We start from the raw sequence: 12037 nt of genomic DNA on the forward strand, positions 1-12037 counted from the left end.
TTGTACAGAAATATGAATAATAAATTTTGGATGCATAGAATGCATTTTTGTACAGAAATATGAATAATAAATTTTGGATGCATAGAATGCATTTTTTTACAGAAATATGAATAATAAATATTGGATGCATAGAATGCCTTTTTGTACAGAAATATGAATAATAAATTTTGGATGCATAGAATGCATTTTTGTACAGAAATATGGATAATAATTTTTTTTTATTTGGAGCGCTTGGCTTGTAGTTGGTTTGTTTACAAATAACTTCTCCAACGGTGACGTCCAATCAAGGGACGCTACTCTTCCGCTAATCTCATTCCCTATCAATGTAGTGTCGGGTTAGAGTAAAGCCGAATGCCAGTCGTTGAGGGTTAAACACCAAATCCATACCAACGACTTGTTAAACACATCACTCCAACATCAGCAAATATCATCCATCACTTGATAGCGTATAGACCAGTATCATTGTCCGAACGGCCAGTAACCCAAGTGGTTCTGTAATTAAATAGGTTTAGCCTTATTACTTTACATAAAATAATCGATAAAATGATAATAATATATCCATTTTTTTTTTTTTTTTTGCCTTTCATAGATAATGTACGACTACCGTGCTCTGAAAAAAAAACAAAAACAAAAAAATACAAAAAAAACAACAAAAAAACCCACATCTTCTGGTTTCAGAGTTGACAAGTTATTCTATTCTCTAGTCTAACTATACGCTGGTCACCAGTCAAGATAATCTATCTTCACACTTCTCCAAACCGTAATCCAAAGAATCTGCTTATACCTCTTGTTACTAAAATCGGTTATTCATGCCACCTTATGAATCATTCTGAAACCCATTCATTATTAGTCGTCCGAAGGACTCGTTACATACACACTTCCAAGGATTTTTGAACCAGAAGAGAAGAAGGTCCTAATACGGAAATTCGAGTTTGTTATCAATGAGAAAAAGGAGATGTTGGTATTATTAACATTTCAAATGCCCAATAATTAATTTGATTCAGCTATCATTTTGGTTTCGCCGTTTTCGGTTTACCTTATGCCCCCCCCCCCCCCCTGTCCACCCAGCAGTCAATGGTTAGCTGAGTATGTTAGATTTGGCGGAAAGTACTTTGCGATAGCCTAGCGTCCTATCCAAAGAATAGCAAGCAATTGCTATTGTCCGTTTCACGCTATAGATAGAATGCGCTTGGCCAAGGAGTTCACAACATTGCCATCCGGAAGTATAACGGACCAACACACAAACTCTGTGTAACCTAGAACTTTTATAGTCTGGTTAATACAGTTTAGTGAGAACAACTCACAAACGCGGATGGCAAAAGCAATAACAAAGGCCTCAGTGACGTCATCTGCATACTATCTATAGAAATCGGGATATACTCCGGCTCTGAAGGACAACTTTATTTATTTCATGTCTGGCGGCGAAGAGATGGTCTTTTGATCAGCGCATTTGTATCTTAATCTGAGACACAGGACAGAACTTGTTGTCTTTAGATCTGCACGCATTTTGCCACTGTGCTGTAGTATAGTAATGGGGTTGACACATCTTGGCATGGCGCCAATGACCCACATCTTGCAATGAACGAATTCGCATATTATACGTCTAGAGTGCTTTTATTTGTATGTTTTGTTTTGTTTTGCCTTTCGATTGGATTCTTTTTTTTTTTTTCCTTTAAAAAAAAAAAATAATTGTACTCGGAGGCAAAAAACGTATTTAAAAGTTTAGCCAAAAAAATCGCCCTTCATAATATATCGATTGACCTTCACCTTGGCCAAAAAAAAAAAACCCCTCAAACCTGGGATCTCGCGAGAAGCGTCTTCGCCATGATGACGATCATCTAAATCGCTCGATATTTGAAGGACGAGTTTTCTGGCCAAATTTTAAATTACGTGTCTTTCCAGAGTACGGCAGGTCATTGGTCACGATAGTGGAATATAAACCCAGACCCGCCTACTAAAAAAAAATTGAAAAATTCGTAGTCTTCCGGGATTATAACATTGTAGACACTGGATATAACTACCCTTAAACATTACCCATTTTTTGTTTAAATACATTAAATTAATGCTTTAAACTCCTTTAAATAAAAAAAAAATTAAATTAAATTGAGCTTTTATATAGTGCAATATCCACTCAACGTGCTCAAAGCGCTTTACAAGGGGCCCCTGGTCAACAGCAACATTTAACATGTAGGATGAGACATGACGCCTGTTAGGCGATATTACAATTTTTCGGACAAAGACAACGCTGTTAACGTCCAGGTACTCATTTTACACCTGAGTACGGTGAGAGAATGTGAGTAAAGAGTCTTTTCCAAGGACTCAACTATGCGTTGAGCGCGAGGCTCGAACCCAGGACCTTCCGATCCGAAAGCGAGTGTCATACCACTAGACCACATAGCCGCACAATACATACATACTAGCTCTAACAACAAAACTTTTTTTTAAAGAAGTTTATTGAATAAAAGATCTTTCTATAAATGAATGTCGAATAGGACCCAAAAATTCGTAGTTTTACGAAATGTTCGTAGTGATAGGCAAGTCTGTAAACCTATGCAGGTCTGTAAACCTATGCAGGTCTGTAAACCTATGCAGGTCTGTAAACCTATGCAGATCTGTAAACCTATGCAAGTCTGTAAACCTATGCTTATTACGTTGTTATCAAGCGAGTTGTTTACAATTGCAGACGGATGATAAAGTCAAATAAACGAGCATTTAATAATAATAATATATCATATCGCGAATTCCACGGTTTCGCCGTGCTCAATGCGCATCAGCACAATAGTTAATTTATTTCCACATATTTATTTATTCATGGGATCCGGAAGGTCATTGAAATAAAATAAAATAAATAAATAAATTAACAAATAAATATAAGGTCATAGAGTTAGAGCTGATCTATTTATATAAACACGATCTCATAGCTTCTACTTAAACTCACTCAACCCTAACACCGACTATATCCGTAGTTTACCCTGGTCACTTTTACCCCATCCCTGTTAATTAAATTTTTCTGAGACAAAATTATAGGCGTAGTATCAAAGCTAATGTTTTTCATTTTTACACGTTAATGATAGTTGAATAAAACTATCTATGCCCAAGCTCATTTTAAAAACACTTTTCCAATTTTGAAAAGTAGCAAAAGATCTCTAGAATTGAATGTGTTAAACAGCCCGTGCAAGTTGTCTGGAGTGGGAAAAACAAAACATCGGCAAACTAAAGGACATCTTTAAGCAAACTGAAAGGAGAGGAGACAACCACTTAGTCCACCGGATGTTGAAACGGCAAACGTTTCCGGTGTCATTCAGATTAGTGGGACTTACATTATAAATGAAGACATGATAATGAAAGACACGTAGATAGTTATCAGTCTCAGAGTGATTTGATTTAATCATTTATTAAGCACAACGACTTGGGCCCATTCTTATGTGGGGTAAAAAGATTCAGTAATTAGTGCGGCTATGTGGTCTAGTCAGTGGTATGACACTCACTTTCGGATCGGAAGGTCCTGGGTTCGAGCCTCGGGCTCGACGCATAGTTGAGTCCTTGGACAAGGCTCTTTACTCACATTCTCTCACCGTACTCAGGTGTAAAATGAGTACCTGGTCGTTAACAGCGTTGTCTCTGTCCGAAAAATTGTAATATCGCCTAACAGGCGTCATGTCCGTCCTACGTGTTAAATGTTGCTGTTGACCAGGGACCCCTTGTAAAGCGCTTTGAGCACATTTAGTGGATATTGCGCTATATAAAAGCTCAATTTTTTAAGTTTTAAAAAATATTAATTTAGAAGCCTAGTAAGCTATAAGTCTTTTGCCTGGTTAAGCAATTCACTTTTTTTTTTTTTGGTTTTAGTCGGTTGCTATGAACCTATGAGAGCAAAACAAATTTCCAGACGTTTCGTTTCATAATGGAGAGAACAAAGTGTATGCAAGTCTTCTTCTCTTGCTGGCAGACCATAGATAGTTGCGAAATGCCCAAATCGTTTGGTTTTTCTTTCATCTTTAAATTTGAGCTTTGAGCTTTTATGTGGCGCAATATCTACTTAATGTGCTCAAAGCGCTTTACAAGGGGTCACTGGCCAAAAGCAACATTTAACATTAACATTTAGGACGGGACATGACCCCTGTTAGGCGATGTTACAATTTTTTTCGGACAGAGACAACGCTATAAACGGCCAGGTACTCATTTTACACCTGAGTAAGGTGAGAATGTGAGTAAAGAGCCTTCTCCAAGTACTCAACTATGCGCCGAGCGAGGCTCGAACCCAGGACCTTCCGATCCGAAAGCGAGTGTCATAACACAAGACCACATAGCCGCACAAAAATTTCACTTGCGACACGTTTATATCATATATCAGCAAGTAGGAGTAGTACAGTACAACCTAGTTACAAAGGAAACTTGGATTTAAAGTAGACATGACAAATTTCGTTTACACCGGCTATGTGGTCTTGTGGTATGACACTCGCTTTCGGATCGGGAGGTCCTGGGTTTGAGCCTCGCTCGGCGCATAGTTGAGTCATTGGAAAAGGCTCTTTATTCACATTCTCTAGCCGTTCTTAGGTGTAAAATGTGTACATGGCTGTTAACAGCGTTGTATCTGTCGGGGGAAAAAAATGTAATATCGCCTAACAGGCGTCATGTCTCGTTCTACATTTTATGTGTTGCTGTTTGTCAGGGACCCTTTGTAAAATCGCTTTGAGCACGTCTAGTGTATAATTAAAAGCTCATGACGTGTTTTTACATTAATTAGTAAACTAATGGCACACCTGCGTTTGACGGAAAGTAAAATGAAAAATATCATGATCACCAGAATCATAATTTTTAAAAATCGTGTTCCCCAGATAAAGCCTAGAGTTTAAAAAAAAAGAGAAGTGTAATTATTACAAAACGTTCGGCTTCCGTACTGCGATGACGTATGTCAGAAGTCATTCGCCGTTATTCTGCTCCAGCGAGAAGTCAGTGGTTAGCTGTTATCAGATCACAGTCCAGGACTTTCAGGTAACGACAACTCTGCATCTGTGACTGTGTAGCCAGGTGGCTTCGCCAAACTTCCACTCGTTGCGGGTACAGAGCGGAATTTGACGCGGCAAGCCGGGGATTTCACGACGGTTTCATGAGTGTGAAGATTAGATAGATCGTCATGATACGTACAGTCATGTGACTATCGGAAGCGGCTGCTGTCATTGCGTGTTTTGTTTTGTTTTTAAGGGTTTTACGGCGTTTGCAACACATTTAGGTTATATCAGCGCCAGTAAAAAGGGGGGAAAAATGGGATAGTAAAAAGTTCTAGAATTACAATTAAAGCACCCAAGAGAAAGTAAGACAAAGGGGAACCGGGAACAAACTGGGATCAGATGTAGATCCCAAGAGCACACCGCCAATATACTTTAGTTTGAGATCACCTATAAGTCTCATCCGGACACAAGCACAAAATCCAACAAAGAGGAACACACTCAAATGCTTACATTATACATTCAAAATAACAAATATAATAATACATAACAGAGAGACGATTTACAAGGAAAAAATATCATCTCCCAAAACAATAACTATGCATTTGACTGTTTCCCTCCCAGCTAGGACTCCAGCCAGGGCCAGGACAAAACCAAGTAATCTCATTCCAAGACAAAGACAGAGAGCATGTTGGAAAACAGATATAAGGGAATAGAAGACACAGTATGTACCCCCCTGCCCACTATGGAAGGTCAGGAATCCCACCCAGGTACAGTAATGTGACTATCAGATGCAGCTGCTGTCATTGCGTGTGAATCTGGATCAACTGTAGACCTATCTTTGTGCCCAGACTACTAAAATCATAATATAATATATAGACAATGGCATGAAATCCTTGTCAAAAATGTGACTCTTGGATTTTTAGACAGTGAGATGATATAAAGGTGAGTGAAAAATCACATTATCATTATCGTCTCTCTGACAGAAAATTCACACTCATCTCCTACTATTTTTATTTCAGTCACAGAAAAGCCTCCAGCCAGTGTCTGGGCAAAACCAAGTCACCTAACACCAGGACAAGGACAGAACGGGAAAAAAGGTGGTTATTTATAGAGCGCTATCCACTTAATGAGCTCAAGTAAATCGCTTTGAATGGATATCAAGCCATTATAAATATTTAACATTCAGAACGAAACATGATGCCTGTAAAGTGGTCTTACAATATTTTCCCAGTCATAGTCACACTGTTACCAGCCGGATATCCATTATAAACCTGAGTACAATTCTATATTTCAATGCGGAGTCTATGTGGTCTTGTGGTATGACACCTACCTTTGGATCAGAAGGTCTTTTGTGTAAGTCCCGCTCTGAGCAGCGCATAGTTGAGTCCTTGGAAAAGGTTCATTACTCACAGTCCCTCACATACCCAGGTGTAAAATGAGTATCTGGCTGATCAACATTGTCTAAGTCCGAAAAAATCGTAATATCCTCTACCAGGCATTATGTCCTGTTACATTGTAAGTGTTGCTGTTGGCTTGGGACCCCTTGTAAAGCGTTCTGGGTATATTTAGTGGATATTGCGCTATATAAATGATCAATTAAAAAAATATATATATTAATAAGTTGTAGGAAAAAAATGAACTCAATCCTTTCGGTTTTCAATTTTATTTTGACATGTCTTACAAAGCTGTGTTGAAAATTTGCAATGGTTCAATATTGACAAACAAAAGAACTTCAAATCAGAATTTTTAAAATAGCATACAACATGCATAGGAATAAGTCCACAAAATTGGCTTTTAAATTATGTTAAGTGATATTGTAAACTTAAAAAAATGGAAGAATTGTGGGTTTAGTACCAAAATATTCATACAAAAATCTTACTTTCTTTCAAGAAGAATTTACTAAAAGAAATTAGAGAAATAATTAGCTTGTATTAAAAAAAAAAAATTAAATTGAAAGTCAAATGGAAATGTTTCTCAATTCGGCCCCCCAAAAAATATTCACTTCATAGATTGATAGAAAAGTTAAAATTACCCTGACCGTGTTAAAAACTACTTGATATACCAAGACTTCAAAGAATTGTGGGTTTTATGAGTATTCGACAAGATATGGATCATCTTAATCCATCGACAGATTATGATGTAATCAATTTTTTGGGTGTTCTTTTTTTCTTTATTTCCAAAATGTATAATTAAAGGTATTTTGTCAACATATGAATAAAATTAATATAATATGTTAATGTTAATATAATTTGGTTACTTCTTGATGTCTAATAGATCAAAGGTACACAAAACACCTAAAATAATATCAAGTTAGATAAAAGAATATTAGATTTTAAAATGTCTAAAAAGTTCCCAATGCCGCTGCGTGAGCTTGGTAAGTTGGGAGAACACACTGGGAATGAGTTCCAGATTTCAAGTGCAGGAGTTCAAGACTCGGTATTATGATAACCTTCCAACGGCCTCACCTATAATATTATATATTATCAAAATGAATTCTTTTTTACAATGATTAATTCTTAGATTTGACGATTTAACTTTAAAAATTATTTATTGTGGTCGTGGTACCAATATGTGTTGACATCTATTTTTATTAAAACTGGATGCGTGCAGAAGACAAAATTTAATGAACTGCAACGGTTTTCTTTTTTGTTTTTGTTTGTTGGTATTTTGTTGTTTGTTTGGCTTTTGTTTTTTGTTTTTGGTTTTTTTTTTTTTTTTTTTTGGGGGGGGGGGGGGGGGGGGGGGAAAGGAGGGGGGGGGGGGAGGTGTCACACAAGATAACAAGGGCGCCAAGTAATTTTTTTCTTCTTTTACTATGCTGTGCTAATATAGGGTTCCCTCAAAAATAGAAGGGATATAATTATACGAGTCTTAAAACTTTACTCAAGGATTTTTTATTCTCCATTCCCGATACAGTAAGACGACCAACCATTTGATTCTGCTGCACCTTTCGTAGTCTCAGTGATATTATTAGTAATATTATATTCAATGCAAAATTTCAAAGGCAGCTGAGCAAGAAACAAAATTTAATCATAGCAAACAGATTTCAGATCAACAATGTATCATGAAAAATATTCAATATTTTTATATTCAGCAAATAAATAAAATGTATGTGGTGCGCTGTAAATGAGCAGAGCAGGGGACAACGATGAGGAAGAGATTTTATGACACTGCAGTGGGTTTAGAATAGATAAAACAAATGATGACCTTACTCAATCAATTCATTTCCAACAAATGATGACCTCAATCAATTCATTTCCAACAAATGATGACTTTACTCAATATCAATTCATTTCCAACAAATGATGACTTTACTCAATCAATTCATTTCCAACAAATGATGACCTTACTCAATCAATTCATTTCCAACAAATGATGACCTTACTCAATCAATTCATTTCCAACAAATGATGACTTTACTCAATTCATTTCCAACAAATGACCTTACTCAATCAATTCATTAAAAAAAAATGACCTTACTCAATCAATTCATTTCAAACAAATGACCTTACTCAATCAATTCATTTCAAAATACATCATATGACAACTACTTACTCAATCAATTCATTTCAAACAAATGACTTTACTCAATCAATTCATTTCCAACAAATGAGCTTACTCAATCAATTCATTTCAAACAAATGACCTTACTCAATCAATTCATTTCAAACAAATGATGACCTTACTCAATCAATTCATTTCAAACAAATGATGACCTTACTCAATCAATTCATTTCAAACAAATGACCTTACTCAATCAATTCATTTCCAACAAATGACCTTACTCAATCAATTCATTTCAAACAAATGACCTTACTCAATCAATTCATTTCCAACAAATGATGACCTTACTCAATCAATTCATTTCCAACAAATGATGACCTTACTCAATCAATTCATTTCCAATCACAATAAATGTTACTTACTCAATCAATTCATTTCAACAAATGACCTTACTCAATCAATCATTCAAATTTCCAATCAATATCAGAATTACTCAATCAATTCATTTCAAAACAAAATGACCTTACTCAATCAATCATTTCAACAATGCTACTCAATCAATTGCATTTAAATGACTACTCAATCAATTCATTTCAAAAAAATGACCTTACTCAATCATTCATTTCAAACAAATGACCTTACTCATCATAACAATATCACAATTCATTTCCAACAAATGAGCCTTACTCAATCAATTCATTTCCAACAAATGACTACTCATAATATTCAACAAAGACTTACAATCAATTCATTTCAAACAAATGACCTTACTCAATCAATTCATTTCAAACAAATGACTACCACAATTCATTCCAAATGAACCTTACTCAAATTCATTCAACAAATTGACCTTACTCAAATCAATTCATTTCCACAAATGATTACTCAATCAATTACTTTCAAACAAATGACTTACTCAATCAATTCATTTCAACAAATGACCTTACTCAATCAATTCATTTCAACAAATGAACCTTACTCAATCAATTCATTTCAACAAATGACCTTCACTCAATTCAATCTATCATTCATAACAAATGACCTTACTCAATCAATTCATTCACAAATAATTCTCAATCAATTCATTCAAAATGATGACCTTACTCAATCAATTCATTTCCAACAAATGACTTACTCAACCATTAACAATCTATCATCATTCATTTCAAACAAATGACTTACTCAATCATTCATTTCAACAATGACCTACTCAATCAATTATTTCAACAAATGACCTACTCAATCATTCATTCACAATGACTACTCAATCAATTCATTTCCAACAAATGATGACTTACTCAATCAATTCATTTCAAACAAATGACCTTACTCAATCAATTCATTTCAACAAATGACCTTACTCAATCAATTCATTTCAACAAAATGACCTTACTCAATCTATTCATTTCAAACAAATGACCTTACTCAATCAATTCATTTCAAACAAATGACCTACTCAATCAATTATTTCCAAAAAACTTACTCAATCAATTCATTTCACAACACAAATGATATGGACCTTACTCAATCAATTCATTCAACAAATAACCTACTAATCAATTCATTTCAACAAATGACCTTACTCAATCATTCATTTCAAACAAATGACCTTACTCAATCATTCATTTCAACAAATGATGACCTTACATCAATCATTCAACATGTTATCACAATCAACAAATGACCTTACTCAATCAATTCATTTCAAACAAATGACCTTACTCAATCAATTCATTTCAACAAATGACCTTACTCAATCAATTCATTTCAACAAATGACCTTACTCAATCAATTCATTTCAAACAAATGACCTTACTCAATCAATTCATTTCCAAACAATGACCTAATATCATTTAACTACTATCAATCAATTCATTCCAACAAATGATGACCTTACTCAATCAATTCATTTCACAAACAAATGTGACCTTACTCAATCAATTCATTTCAAACAAATGACCTTACTCAATCATTTCATTTCAAACAAATGACCTTACTCAATCAATTCATTTCCAACAAATGATGACCTTACTCAATCAATTCATTTCAAACAAATGACCTTACTCAATCAATTCATTTCCAACAAATGACCTTACTCAATCAATTCATTTCAAACAAATGACCTTACTCAATCAATTCATTTCAAACAAATGACCTTACTCAATCAATTCATTTCAAACAAATGACCTTACTCAATCAATTCATTTCAAACAAATGACCGTACTCAATCAATTCATTTCCAACAAATGATGACCTTACTCAATCAATTCATTTCCAACAAATGATGACCTTACTCAATCAATTCATTTCCAACAAATGACCTTACTCAATCAATTCATTTCAAACAAATGACCTTACTCAATCAATTCATTTCAAACAAATGACCTTACTCAATCAATTCATTTCCAACAAATGATGACCTTACTCAATCAATTCATTTCCAACAAATGATAACCTTACTCAATCAATTCATTTCCAACAAATGACCTTACTCAATCAATTCATTTCAAACAAATGACCTTACTCAATCAATTCATTTCCAACAAATGACCTTACTCAATCAATTCATTTCAAACAAATGACCTTACTCAATCAATTCATTTCAAACAAATGACCTTACTCAATCAATTCATTTCAAACAAATGACCTTACTCAATCGATTCATTTCAAACAAATGACCTTACTCAATCAATTCATTTCAAACAAATGACCTTACTCAATCAATTCATTTCCAACAAATGACCTTACCAATCAATTCATTTCAAACAAATGACCTTACTCAATCAATTCATTTCAAACAAATGACCTTACTCAATCAATTCATTTCAAACAAATGACCTTACTCAATCAATTCATTTCAAACAAATGACCTTACTCAATCAATTCATTTCCAACAAATGATAACCTTACTCAATCAATTCATTTCCAAAGGAAATACTAAATAAACTACACTGATCGCTGGCATTGTCTTCCTGGATTCTACATATCCTAGTAGCACTTAGAAAACGTTCTTTTTTTAGGATTAGCTGAAGTAAAAAAAAAGTGATTTTTTGACTGATCAAAAAGAGGACACGTTTCCAGCAATTTTAGATTAGCTAAATGAATTAGTATTGAACAATAGTAAACAAATGTTACAAAAAAAAATTTAACAAAGAAAGAAGAGGCACTTGACAGAAGCTTTTGCTTCTGTCAAGTGCCTCTTCTTTCTTTGTTAAAATTTTTTTTGTAACATTTGTTTACTATTGTTCAATACTAATTCATTTAGCTAATCTAAAATTGCTGGAAACGTGTCCTCTTTTTGATCAGTCAAAAAATCGCATTTTTTTTATTCAAAGAGATTTTCTTCAATCCAACATTTTTATTTATCTATTTTTTACTTTTAGTTTATGATGATAAATAATACATTGCTTATATACACCTTCATGATCATAATATCATAATGATGCAATATTATATCAACCTTCCACGGTGATGACACAGCAGCTAAAGCGAGGTGACCATGCATGCCAAGTGTCAAGTGAAAAGTTTTGACACTAGAACTGATAATAATAGTATAATGATAAAGACGATGATGATGATGA

The 12037-nt window shown here is 34.4% G+C and overlaps 1 long non-coding RNA gene across 1 annotated transcript; it reads right to left on the minus strand.

Moving 5' to 3' along the window:
* Window positions 1-6599: 6599 nt before the first annotated feature.
* Window positions 6600-11576, minus strand: LOC144966068 (uncharacterized). The gene is made up of 2 exons (XR_013644150.1): window positions 11263-11576; window positions 6600-11230 (listed from the first exon to the last, which is right to left on the minus strand). It is a non-coding gene; the product is annotated as an uncharacterized LOC144966068 (long non-coding RNA).
* Between the last annotated feature and the right edge of the window lie 461 nt (window positions 11577-12037).

The sequence above is a fragment of the Berghia stephanieae genome, chromosome 1 (assembly GCF_034508935.2).
Source record: "Berghia stephanieae isolate SIO BIC M18660-M18661 chromosome 1, UCSD_Bste_1.3, whole genome shotgun sequence".
Classification (NCBI taxonomy): Eukaryota; Metazoa; Mollusca; class Gastropoda; order Nudibranchia; family Aeolidiidae; genus Berghia; species Berghia stephanieae.